Consider the following 11,942-nt stretch of genomic DNA (forward strand, 5'->3'; position numbering starts at 1 on the left):
TCTAGACCTTAGAGAAACCAAATATGCAAACCAAATTTTAGCATGCTCTATGTATTTCTTCATTAATGGGTGCAAAGCATATGATGCAAGAGCTTAATCATGAGCACAACAATTGCCAAGTATCACATTACCCAAGACATTTATAGCAATTACTACATGTATCATTTTCCAATTCCAACCATATAACAATTTAACGAAGGAGAAACTTCGCCATGAATACTATGAGTAGAAACCAAGGACATACTTGTCCATATGCTACAGCGGAGCGTGTCTCTCTCCCATAAAGTGAATGCTAGGATCCATTTTATTCAAACAAAACAAAAAAAACAAAAACAAACCGACGCTCCAAGAAAAAGCACATAAGATGTGATGGAATAAAAATATAGTTTCAGGGGAGGAACCTGATAATGTTGTCGATGAAGAAGGGGATGCCTTGGGCATCCCCAAGCTTAGACGCTTGAGTCTTCTTGATATATGCAGGGGTGAACCACCGGGTGCATCCCCAAGCTTAGAGCTTTCACTCTCCTTGATCATGTTGCATCATACTCCTCTCTTGATCCTTGAAAACTTCCTCCACACCAAACTCGAAACAACTCATTAGAGGGTTAGTGCACATTATAAATTGACATATTCAGAGATGACACAATCATTCTTAACACTTCTGGACATTGCATAATGCTACTGGACATTAGTGGATCAAAGAAATTCATCCAACATAGCGAAAGAGGCAATGCGAAATAAAAGGCAGAATCTGTCAAAACAGAACAGTTCGTATTGACGAATTTTAAAATGGCACCAGACTTGCTCAAATGAAAATGCTCAAATTGAATGAAAGTTGCATACATATCTGAGGATCATGCACGTAAATTGGCTTAATTTTCTGAGTTACCTACAGGGAGGTGGACCCAGATTCGTGACAGCAAAGAAATCTGGAACTGTGCAGTAATCCAAATCTAGTACTTACTTTTCTATCAACGGCTTAACTTGGCACAACAAAACACAAAACTAAGATAAGGAGAGGTTGCTACAGTAGTAAACAACTTCCAAGACACAAAATAAAAACAAAGTACTGTAGCAAAATAATACATGGGTTATCTCCCAAGAAGTTCTTTCTTTATAGCCATTAAGATGGGCTCAGCAGTTTTAATGATGCACTCGCAAGAAATAGTATTTGGAGCAAAAGAGAGCATCAAGAGGCAAATTCAAAACACATTTAAGTCTAAAATGATTCCTATGCATAGGAATCTTGTAAATAAACAAGTTCATGAAGAGCAAAGTAACAAGCATAGGAAGATAAAACAAGTGTAGCTTCAAAAAATTTAGCACATAGAGAGGTGTTTTAGTAACATGAAAATTTCTACAACCATATTTTCCTCTCTCATAATAATTTTCAGTAGCATCATGAGCAAACTCAACAATGTAACTATCACATAAAGCATTCTTATCATGAGTCTCATGCATAAAATTATTACTCTCCACGTAAGCATAATCAATTTTATTAGTTGTAGTGGAAGCAAATTCAACAAAGTGGCTATCATCATATATAGGAGGCATATTGTAATCATAAAAGAAAATTTTCTCCTCAATGCTTGGGGGACTAAAAAGATCATGCTCATCAGAGCCAGCTTCCCCAAGCTTAGAATTTTCCATAGCATTAGCAACAATGGTGTTCAAAGCATCCATAGTAATAACATTCCCATTAGCATGCATATAAAGTTCCATGGGTTTTTTAATTCTCTCTTCAAACACATCATGTCCTAATTCAAGATAAAGTTCATAAAGATCTCTCATATTTTTGTGGTTTTCCATTATGCTTAACTAGTGAAATAAAAACATGCATGATATTAAGTAAAGTAAAACAAGTAACTAATTTTTTTGTGTTTTTGATATAGCAAACAAGATAGCAAATAAAGTAAAACTAGCAACTAATTTTTTTGTATTTTGATTTAGTGCAGCAAACAAAGTAGTAAATAAAACTAAGCAAGACAAAAACAAAGTAAAGAGATTGAGAAGTGGAGACTCCCCTTGCAGCGTGTCTTGATCTCCCAGCAACGGCGCTTGAGAAAAAGAGCTTGATGGCGTGTATTTCACACGTTCGTTGGGCAACCCCAAGAGGAAGGTATGATGCGCACAGCAGCAAGTTTTCCCTCGAAAGAAACCAAGGTTTATCGAACCAGGAGGAGCCAAGAAGCACGTTGAAGGTTGATGGCGGCGAGATGTAGTGCGGCGCAACACCAGGGATTCCGGCGCCAACGTGGAACCTGCACAACACAACCAAAGTACTTTGCCCCAACGAAACAGTGAGGTTGTCAATCTCACCGGCTTGCTGTAACAAAGAGTTAACCGTATTGTGTGGAAGATGATTGTTTGCGAAAACAGTAGAACAAGTATTGCGGTAGATTGTATTTCAGTAAAGAGAATTGGACCGGGGTCCCACGGTTCACTAGAGGTGTCTCTCCCATAAGACGAACAGCATGTTGGGTGAACAAATTACAGTTGGGCAATTGACAAATAAAGAGAGCATGACAATGCACATACATATCATGATGAGTATAGTGAGATTTAATTGGGCATTACGACAAAGTACATAGACCGCCATCCAAGCTGCATCTATGCCTAAAAAGTCCACCTTCGAGTTATCATCCGAACCCCCTCCAGTATTAAGTTGCAAGCAACAGACAATTGCATTAAGTATGGTGCGTAATGTAATCAACAACTACATCCTTAGACATAGCATCAATGTTTTATCCCTAGTGGCAACAGCACAACACAACCTTAGAACTTTCTGTCATCCTTTGTCCCGGTGTCAATGCGAGGCATGAACCCACGATCGAGCGTTAGTTCTCCCGCTTGAAGTTACAAGCATCTACTTGGCCGGAGCATCTACTAGTAACGGAGAGCATGCAAGATCATAAACAACACATAAGCATAACTTTGATAATCAACATAACAAGTATTCTCTATTCATCGGATCCCAACAAACGCAACATATAGGATTACAGATAGATGATCTTGATCATGTTAGGCAGCTCACAAGATCCGACAATGATAGCACAATGGGGAGAAGACAACCATCTAGCTACTGCTATGGACCCATAGTCCAGGGGTAGACTACTCACACATCACACCGGAGGCGACCATGGCGGCGTAGAGTCCTCCGGGAGATGATTCCCCTCTCCGGCAGGGTGCCGGAGGCGATCTCCTGGATCCCCCGAGATGGGATCGGCGGCGGCGGCGTCTCTGGAAGGTTTTCCGTATCGTGGTTCTCAGATCTTGGGGTTTTAAATCACGGAGGCTATTTGTAGGCGGAAGGGCAGAGTCGGGAGCCAGACGAGGGGGCCACACCATAGGGCGGCGCGGGCCCCCCCTGGGCCGCGCCGCCACGTGGTGTCGCCACCTCGTGGCCCCACTTCGTGTGTTCTTCGGTCTTCTGGAAGCTCCGTGGAAAAATAGGCCCCTGGGCTTTGATTTCGTCCAATTCCGAGAATATTTCCTTACTAGGATTTCTGAAACCAAAAACAGTAGAAAACAGCAACTGGCACTTCGGCATCTTGTTAATAGGTTAGTTCCAGAAAATGCACGAATATGACATAAAGTGTGCATAAAACATGTAGATAACATCAATAATGTGGCATGGAACATAAGAAATTATCGATACGTCGGAGACGTATCAAGCGGTTGCTTTCAACTTGTAACATGTATATCTCATGGATATTGTCAACATAGAGTAATATAATAAGTGCAATAAGCAAGTATGTAGGAATCAATGCACAGTTCACACAAGTGTTTGCTTCTTGAGGTGGAGAGAGATAGGTGAACTGACTCAACATTGAAAGTAAAAGAATGGTCCTCCATAGAGGAAAAGCATCGATTGCTATATTTGTGCTAGAGCTTTGATTTTGAAAACATGAAACAATTTTGTCAACGGTAGTAATAAAGCATATGCATCATGTAAATTATATCTAATAAGTTGCAAGCCTCATGCATAGCGTACTAATAGTGCCCGCACCTTGTCCTAATTAGCTTGGACTACCGGATCATCACAATGCATTGTTTTTACCAAGTGTCACAAAGGGGTACCTCTATGCCACCTGTACAAAGGTCTAAGGAGAAAGCTCGCATTGGATTTCTCGCTATTGATTATTCTTCAACTTAGACATCCATACCGGGACAACATAGACAACAGATAATGGACTCCTCTTTTATGCATAAGCATATAACAACAATTAATAATTTTCTCATTTGAGATTTGAGGATTATTGTCCAAAACTGAAACTTCCACCATGGAGCATGGCTTTAGTTAGCGGCCCAATGTTCTTCTCTAACATATGCATGCTTAACCCTATGGTGGTAGATCTCTCTTACTTCAGACAAGACGAACATGCATAGCAACTCACATGAAATTCAACCAATGAAAAGTTGATGGCGTCCCCAGTGAACATGGTTATCGCACAACAAGCAACTTAATAAGAGATAAAGTGCATAACGACATATTCAATACCACAATAGTTTTTAAGCTATTTGTCCCATGAGCTATATATTGCAAAGGTGAATGATGGAATTTTAAAGGTAGCACTCAAGCAATTTACTTTGGAATGGCGGAAAATACCATGTAGTATAGGTAGGTATGGTGGACACAAATGGCATAGTGGTTGGCTCAAGTATTTTGGATGCATGAGAAGTATTCCCTCTCGATACAAGGTTTAGGCTAGCAAGGCTTATTTGAAACAAACACAAGGATGAACCGGTGCAGCAAAACTCACATAAAAGACATATTGAAAACATTATAAGACTCTACACCGTCTTCCTTGTTGTTCAAACTCAATACTAGAAATTATCTAGACCTTAGAGAAACCAAATATGCAAACCAAATTTTAGCATGCTCTATGTATTTCTTCATTAATGGGTGCAAAGCATATGATGCAAGAGCTTAATCATGAGCACAACAATTGCCAAGTATCACATTACCCAAGACATTTATAGCAATTACTACATGTATCATTTTCCAATTCCAACCATATAACAATTTAACGAAGGAGAAACTTCGCCATGAATACTATGAGTAGAAACCAAGGACATACTTGTCCATATGCTACAGCGGAGCGTGTCTCTCTCCCATAAAGTGAATGCTAGGATCCATTTTATTCAAACAAAACAAAAACAAAAACAAACCGACGCTCCAAGAAAAAGCACATAAGATGTGATGGAATAAAAATATAGTTTCAGGGGAGGAACCTGATAATGTTGTCGATGAAGAAGGGGATGCCTTGGGCATCCCCAAGCTTAGACGCTTGAGTCTTCTTGATATATGCAGGGGTGAACCACCGGGGCATCCCCAAGCTTAGAGCTTTCACTCTCCTTGATCATGTTGCATCATACTCCTCTCTTGATCCTTGAAAACTTCCTCCACACCAAACTCGAAACAACTCATTAGAGGGTTAGTGCACATTATAAATTGACATATTCAGAGGTGACACAATCATTCTTAACACTTCTGGACATTGCATAATGCTACTGGACATTAATGGATCAAAGAAATTCATCCAACATAGCGAAAGAGGCAATGCGAAATAAAAGGCAGAATCTGTCAAAACAGAACAGTTCGTATTGACGAATTTAAAAATGGCACCAGACTTGCTCAGATGAAAATGCTCAAATTGAATGAAAGTTGCGTACATATCTGAGGATCATGCACGTAAATTGGCATAATTTTCTGAGCTACCTACAGGGAGGTGGACCCAGATTCGTAACAGCAAAGAAATCTGGAACTGTGCAGTAATCCAAATCTAGTACTTACTTTTCTATCAACGGCTTAACTTGGCACAACAAAACACAAAACTAAGATAAGGAGAGGTTGCTACAGTAGTAAACAACTTCCAAGACACAAAATAAAAACAAAGTACTGTAGGTAAAAACATGGGTTGTCTCCCATAAGCGCTTTTCTTTAACGCCTTTCAGCTAGGCGCAGAAAGTGTGTATCAAGTATTATCGAAGGGTGGTACTTCTACAGTGGGGTGTGGGCTTTTCTCAACCAGGCATAGTATATTAGATACATAAGTTTCAGCATCTCCCTTTTCATTAGTCTTAGGCGTGCTACTCTCATCAAACAAATTTTCAGGAACAAGCCAAGCATAGTTATTTTCTAGTGCATCATTCATAGCTAGGAGCTTACATGGTATTGGTGCTTTGATCTCCCCTCCATCATCAATATTATTAGTGTATCTTATTCTATCCATATCCATCTTTTCAAGGAGACTAACAAAATTAGTAGGAGAACCAAGCATATTAAATTTAGCAAACACCTTTCTAGCTTCTCTTGCTAGACCACCAAATTCTCTAAGAAGGGTTTCTAATACAAAATCTTTCTTTTCCCCCTCTTCCATATCTCCAAGTGTGAAAAACATGTGTTGGATTATAGGATTAAGATTGACAAATTTAGTTTCCAACAGGCGAACTAAATGCGCAGCAGCAATTTCATAAGTAGGCGCAAGGTCTACCAAGTGTCTATCTTCAAAATTTTCAATAGCACTAACATGATTGAAAAATTCTTCTATATTATTTCTCCCAACTATAGACCCACGTCCTACCGGTATGTTTTTTGTAGTAAAATTAAAAGGAAACATGACGAATAAAGTAAAGTAAATGCGAGTAAACTAAATTTTTTTGTGTTTTTGATATAGCAAACAAGATAGCAAATAAAGTAAAACTAGCAACTAATTTTTTTGTATTTTGATTTAGTGCAGCAAACAAAGTAGTAAATAAAACTAAGCAAGACAAAAACAAAGTAAAGAGATTGAGAAGTGGAGACTCCCCTTACGGCGTGTCTTGATCTCCCCGACAACGGCGCCGAGAAATTTGCTTGATGCGTGTGGTTGGCACGTCCGTTGGGAACCCCAAGAGGAAGGTGTGATGCGCACGGCGACAAGTTTCCCTCAGTAAGAAACCAAGGTTTAATCGGACCAGTAGGAGTCAAGAAGCACGTTGAAGGTTGATGGCGGCGAGATGTAGTGCGGCGCAACACCAGTGATTCCGGCGCCAACGTGGAACCTGCACAACACAACCAAAGTACTTTGCCCCAACGAAACAGTGAGGTTGTCAATCTCACCGGCTTGCTGTAACAAAGAGTTAACCGTATTGTGTGGAAGATGATTGTTTGCAGAAAACAGTAGAAACGATATTGCAGTAGATTGTATTTCAGTAAAGAGAATTGGACCGGGGTCCACGGTTCACTAGAGGTATCTCTCCCATAAGACGAACGACATGTTGGGTGAACAAATTACATTGGGCAATTGACAAATAAAGAGAGCATGACCATGCACATACATATCATGATGAGTATAGTGAGATTTAATTGGGCATTACGACAAAGTACATAGACCGTCATCCAACCGCATCTATGCCTAAAAGTCCACCTTCGAGTTATCATCCGAACCCCCTCCGGTATTAAGTTGCTAACAACAGACAATTGCATTAAGTATGGTGCGTAATGTAACTAGTGACTACATCCTTGAACATAGCACTAATGTTTTATCCCTAGTGGCAACAGCACAACACAACCTTAGAACTTTCATCCTTTGTCCCGGTGTCAATGCAGGCATGAACCCACTATCGAGCATAAGTACTCCCTCTTGGAGTTACAAGCATCTACTTGGCCAGAGCATCTACTAGTAACGGAAAGCATGCAAGATCATAAACAACACATAAGCATAACTTTGATAATCAACATAACAAGTATTCTCTATTCATCGGATCCCAACAAACGCAACATATAGAATTACAGATAGATGATCTTGATCATGTTAGGCAGCTCACAAGATCCGACAATGATAGCACAATGGGGAGAAGACAACCATCTAGCTACTGCTATGGACCCATAGTCCAGGGGTAGACTACTCACACATCACACCGGAGGCGACCATGGCGGCGTAGAGTCCTCCGGGAGATGATTCCCCTCTCCGGCAGGGTGCCGGAGCGATCTCTGGATCCCCGAGATGGGATCGGCGGCGGCGGCGTCTCTGGAAGGTTTTCCGTATCGTGGCTCTCGTGCTTTGGGGTTTCATCACGGAGACTTTTTATAGGCGGAAGGGCAGGTCAAGAGGCGGCACGGGGGCCCCACACCACAGGCCGGCGCGGCCAAGGGGGGGGGCCGCGCCGCCCTATAGTGTGGCCCCCCTGTGGCCCCTCTTCGTCTCTCCTTCGGACTTCTGGAAGCTTCATGGAAAAATAGGCCCCTGGGCTTTGATTTCGTCCAATTCCGAGAATATTTCCTTACTAGGATTTCTGAAACCAAAAACAGCAGAAAACAGCAACTGGCACTTCGGCATCTTGTTAATAGGTTAGTTCCAGAAAATGCACGAATATGACATAAAGTGTGCATAAAACATGTAGATAACATCAATAATGTGGCATGGAACATAAGAAATTATCGATACGTCGGAGACGTATCACATGATATATAAACATTTATCATAAACATAAAGATATAAATAATAACCACTTTATTATTGCCTCTAGGGCATATCTCCTTCAGTCTCCCACTTGCACTAGAGTCAATAATCTAGATTACATTGTAATATACCTAACACCCATGGCATTTTGGTGTTGGTCATGCTTTGCCCTAGGGAGAGCTTTAGTCAACGGATCTGCTACATTCAGATCAGTGTGTACTTTGCAAATATTTACTTCTCCATCTTCGATGTACTCGCGAATCGAGTGGTAACGCAGCTTGATATGCTTCAGCCTCTTGTGTGACCTTGGCTCTTGTGCATTGGCGATGGCACCCATGTTATCACAGTAAATGATTAATGGGTCCAATGCACTAGGAACCACACCGAGCTCTACAATGAACCTCTTCATCCATACCACTTCTGATGAAGCCTCTGAAGCCGCTATGTACTCTGATTCTGTTGAAGACTTCGCCACCGTGCACTGCTTTGAGCTTGCCCAGCTTACTGCAGCACCATTCAATATAAACACGTACCCAGACTGTGACTTAGAGTCATCAGGATCAGTGTTCCAACTCGCATCGGTGTAACCGTTTACAACGAGCTCTTGGTCACCTCCATAACAAAGAAACATATCCTTAGTTCTTTTCAAGTACTTCAGGATATTCTTGACCGCTGTCCAGTATTCCATTCCTGGATCACTTTGATATCTGCTAGTCAAACTAACAGCATGTGCTATATCCGGTCTAGTACATAGCATGGCATACATGATAGATCCTACTGCCGAGGCATAGGGGATATTACTCATCCTTTCTCTTTCTTCTGCCGTAGCTGGTCCTTGAGTCTTACTCAAGACCTTGCCTGGTAACATAGGTAAGAACCCTTTCTTACTTTCGTCCATTCTAAACTTCTTTAGAATCTTGTACAGATATGTACTCTGTGATAGCCCTATTAGGCGTCTTGATCTATCTCTGTAAATCTTGATGCCTAATATATACGATGCTTCACCAAGGTCTTTCATTGAAAAACTATTATTCAAATAACCTTTAACACTGCTTAATAGTTCTATATCATTCCCGATTAATAATATGTCATCTACATATAATATCAGGAATGCTACAGAGCTCCCACTCACTTTCTTCTAAATACAGGCCTCTCCATGACACTGTATAAACCCGAAGTCTTTGATCACCTTATCAAAGCGTCGGTTCCAACTTCTCGATGCTTGCTTCAGTCCATAGATTGAACGCTGAAGTTTGCATACTTTGTCAGCATTTTTAGGATCGACAAAACCTTTGGGTTGTACCATATACAACTCTTCCTCAATGTCTCCATTAAGGAACGCCGTTTTGACATCCATCTGCCAAATCTCATAATCGAAAAAATGCAGCTATTGCTAACAAAATCCTCACAGATTTTAGCTTCGCTACAGGTGAGAAAGTCTCATCGTAGTCAACTCCTTGAATTTGTCAGAAACCCTTTGCGACAAGTCGAGCTTTATAGACAGTAATATTACCATCAGCATCTGTTTTTCTCTTGAAGATCCATTTATTCTCGACAGCCTTTCGGCTATCAGGTAAGTCTACCAAAGTCCATACTTTGTTATCATACATGGATCCCATTTCGGATTTCATGGCTTCTTGCCATTTGTTGGAATACGGGCTCATCATCGCTTCTTCATACGTCGCAGGGGTCCTCATCATTGTTATCCACAATCATGACATTTAGACAAGGATCATACCAATCGGGAGTGGTACGCTCCCTTGTCGATCTGCGAGGTTCGATGGTTTCCTCGTTCGAAGTTTCATGATCATTATCATTAGCTTCCTCATTGCCGGTGTAGGCGGTACAGTACAATTTCGATCGCGCTACTCTGATCAACGAGTATAGATTCATCAATCTCATCGAGTTCTACTTTTCTTCCAGTCACTTCTTTAGTGAGAAATTCTTTCTCAAGAAAGGTTCCGTTCTTAGCAACAAAGATTTTGCCTTCGGATTTGTGATAGAAAGTATACCCTATAGTTTCCTTAGGGTATCCTATGAAGATGCATTTCTCCGCTTTGGGTTCTAGCTTGTCCGGTTGTAACTTCTTTACATAGGCTTCGCAACCCCAAACTTTCAGGAACGACAACTTAGGTTTCTTATTAAACCATAATTCATACGGTGTCGTTTCTACGGATTTTGATGGTGCTCTATTTAAAGTGAATGCGGCTGTCTCTAATGCATAACTCCAAAATGATAACGGCAAATCAATAAGAGACATCATAGAACGAACCATATCTAAGAGAGTTCGATTACGACGTTCGGACACACCGTTACGTTGATGTGTTCCCGGCGGTGTCAATTTTGAAAGTATTCCGCATTTCTTTAAATGCATGCCAAACTCATAACTCAGATATTCACCTCCACGATCAGATCGCGGAAATTTGATCTTCTTGTTACGTTGATTTTCTACTTCACTTTGGAATTCCTTAAACTTCTCGAAAGTTTCGGATTTATGTTTCATGAAATAGATATACCCATATCTACTCAGATCATCCGTGAAGGTTAGAACATAACGATAACCACCGCGCGATGCTATGCTCATTGGTCCACACACATCGGTATGTATGATTTCCAATAAGTCAGTAGCTCGCTCCATCATACCAGAAAATGGAGTCTTTGTCATTTTTCCCATTAGACATGCTTCGCATCTATCAAGTGACTCAAAGTCAAGTGATTCAAGTAATTCATCAGTATGGAGTTTCTTCATGCGTTTCACTCCAATATGACCAAGTCGACAGTGCCACATATAAGTAGAATTATCATTCAATTTAATTCGCTTAGCATCAATGTTATGTATATGTGTATCACTACTATCGAGATCTAACAGAAATAAGCCATTCTTTTGTGGTGCTCGACCATAAAAGATATTATTCATAAAAATAGAACAACCATTATTCTCAGACTTGAATGAATAACCGTCTTGCATTAAACAAGATCCAGATATAATGTTCATGCTCAACGCGGGTACAAAATAACAATTATTTAGGCTTAAAACTAATCCCGAAGGTAGATGTAGAGGAAGTGTGCCGACAGCGATCACATCGACTTTGGATCCATTTCCAACGCGCATCGTCACTTCATCTTTCAGTAGTCTTCGTTTATTCTTTAGTTCCTGTTTCGAGTTACAAATATGAGCAACCGAACCAGTATCAAATACCCAGGTACTAGAACGAGAACCAGTGAGATAAACATCTATAACATGTATATCAGATATACCTTCTTTCTTCTTCTTGACAAGGCCGCTCTTCAGATCAGCCAGATACTTGGAGCAATTACGCTTCCAGTGTCCCTTCTCCTTGCAGTAATAGCACTCAGCATCAGGCTTAGGGCCGTTCTTAGGTTTCATAGGAGGCGTGGCAGCTTTCTTGCCACCCTTCTTGAATTTTCCCTTAGACTTGGTGCTCTTTCTTGATCTCAATCTCATCAGCTTTTAGCATGCCAAAGAGTTCAGGT

The sequence above is a fragment of the Lolium perenne genome, chromosome 5, assembly GCF_019359855.2.
Source record: "Lolium perenne isolate Kyuss_39 chromosome 5, Kyuss_2.0, whole genome shotgun sequence".
NCBI lineage: Eukaryota > Viridiplantae > Streptophyta > Magnoliopsida > Poales > Poaceae > Lolium > Lolium perenne.